At 35.9% G+C, this 2,305-nt stretch overlaps 1 long non-coding RNA gene across 2 annotated transcripts; it reads left to right on the plus strand.

Moving 5' to 3' along the window:
• The first annotated feature begins 324 nt into the window (after positions 1-324).
• Positions 325-1,934, plus strand: LOC149048116 (uncharacterized). Of its 2 annotated transcripts, none has more exons than XR_016184987.1 (2): positions 325-589; positions 1,491-1,707. It is a non-coding gene; the product is annotated as an uncharacterized LOC149048116 (long non-coding RNA). The 2 variants fall into 2 exon arrangements; XR_016184986.1 differs by having other exon boundaries at positions 341-589; positions 1,172-1,934.
• The last annotated feature ends 371 nt before the right edge of the window (positions 1,935-2,305 follow it).

Consider the following 2,305-nt stretch of genomic DNA (forward strand, 5'->3'; position numbering starts at 1 on the left):
TACTTTGATATCTCGCACGATAACAAATTTCCCGCCTTTGCTAGTTTGGACCATTCAATTGTCCGGGAGTCAATCGACCGTATCATTTATCTTTCCTCTCCATTTCCGGTGTTTTAAAATCCTCCTTTTGACAGATTTCGTGGAGGTGTTACTATGTTGTAGTTGTAATCGGCCATCTGTGAAAAGGAGGCATCGCAAAAATGTTGTGGAGTCTGTAATGAAGGTAAGCAACAAAAAAAAAAAAAAAAAAGCACTATCTTACGCCTAATACGAAGTCATGAGCGAAAACGAAGCACGTGTAGGGCCTTCATCGCTCTAAAATTCCGACTGTGGCGAGTAAACATTCTAAGCCAATCACATAGCAAATTTTAGCTCCGAACTATCAAAATTGACCTTTGGAGCCCTTTCCGGAAATCATTTTCGTACGACTTCAATCTGCGATAATGGCGTCTGGTGCGAAGCGCCAGAGATACAGCGTAGCTGAGGCTTTAGACATCATTTTTGACGATGGAAGTGAGCATGGTGGTATGTCTAGTGGTGAGGAATCTGAAATAGACAGAAAACTGGAAAATCCTAGCGAAGAATCGAGGTAAGTAATCTATAAACATTCTTGCGATATTTAAATGCGTGACGCACGTGATGTTGAAACAGCGTAAAATTAAATTTACTTTTACTTTTCTCGCTCGAATCCTTGTTTTTTGCCTTGAGATAGACCTGTAGATGTATATTTGTGAATGTAAAGCAATATATATTGTGATCAAACATGATTTTGGAGCGACAGAGTAAATAATCTTCAATGGAATTTGACAACGCAACGACCTAAATTATCAGCCGATGACAGATCGATCGCAGACGCAGTGCGCGTCCGAACTAAATCAAAACAAATCCTTTATTTCAAAACGATAGTTGTATATAGATCGACCTGTATATTATCTTGTATGTTTTGTATGTTTTTTAGATGTGGTTCTACTTGTTACACGCTAAAAATTCTCAAAAAAAAACAAATTATGCTCGAGAATGAGTGGAATGATATAAAATGACAGTTTCCGGTTTCACTTCTGAATTGTTTACTCTTGAGAATACTGGTGGTGCATTGTAAGTGAAAGGCTTTTGATATATGTTGCGCTTTATGTATTTTGAGGTTGACTATCTCATTTGTCCCTGTTTCAAGGCAAAATTTCAGAAGTCAAACAAAGAAATATAGTTCCAATGGTTGCACTGTAGACTTCAAGAGGGATTAGTAAATTTGGGCTTGGGGTGATGATAAGATAAGGTCAGACTAATTAGTCCGTATGTCAATCTTCAAACAAAGAACAATAGTTCCAATAGTTGCACTGTAGACTTCAAGAGGGATTAGTAAATTTGGGCATTTCACTTCTGAATTGTTTACTCTTGAAAATACTGGTGTTGCATTGCACGTGAAAGGCTTTTGATATATGTTGCACTTTATGTATTTTGAGGTTGATTATCTCATTTGTCCCTGCTTCAAGGCAAAATTTCAGAAGTCAAACAAAGAAATATAGTTCCAATGATTGCACTGTAGACTTCAAGAGGGATTAGTAAATTTGGGCTTGTGGTCATGATGAGGTCAGACTAATTAGTCAGTGTGTCAATCAGTGTTGACAAGATATGTGTAACACGTCTCAGATTTGTTATCTTTCAACCAATTTTTTATGGAGATGTTGCCCATATAACAAGGAACCTCTTAAGTTAATTTTTGCCTTATTACTTTGTATTATTTGGGTATCACTTAATTCACAGTTCAAATTTAGATGATATTTTATGCTAATTAATGTTAGTTTGAAAGCATTCAATGGGTTGTTTCCTTTTTCTTGGAGAGGAAACATGCATTTCAGGAAAGCTTATTTACTGCTGTTTCAAGTGAGGTATAGCTTACTTCCCTTGTGTAAATACTTGGTGAGGAATAAATTTTTCAATAATCTGGGTCAGTTTTTATGGTTTTGGGGTACAGTTTGGAAAAAAATTCTAATTAATTCCATATTTGTGATTAATTAACTGAGTGCTTTTTGTTGTCACATTCCCACCTACTTCTGCTTGCGAACCACATGTTCCAGAAAATTAAGGAACAGTAAGGTTATGAAAATATTTATATTTCAAAAATATTGAAATGATTGGAGGCGAACATTTGCCTAGTATATACTATATCAGTAATATAATATGGCACAAAAAGGTGATTTTTTTAAACTCATTTATTCCTGCTATAAATGGTTGCCATAATTTTTGTGTGCCAATAGTGGGCAAGTTGCACGGAGGCGATTAGCAAAGGATGTTCAAAGTTTGACTG

The sequence above is a fragment of the Pocillopora damicornis genome, chromosome 3 (assembly GCF_964200805.1).
Source record: "Pocillopora damicornis chromosome 3, jaPocDami1.2, whole genome shotgun sequence".
Taxonomy (NCBI): Eukaryota; Metazoa; Cnidaria; class Anthozoa; order Scleractinia; family Pocilloporidae; genus Pocillopora; species Pocillopora damicornis.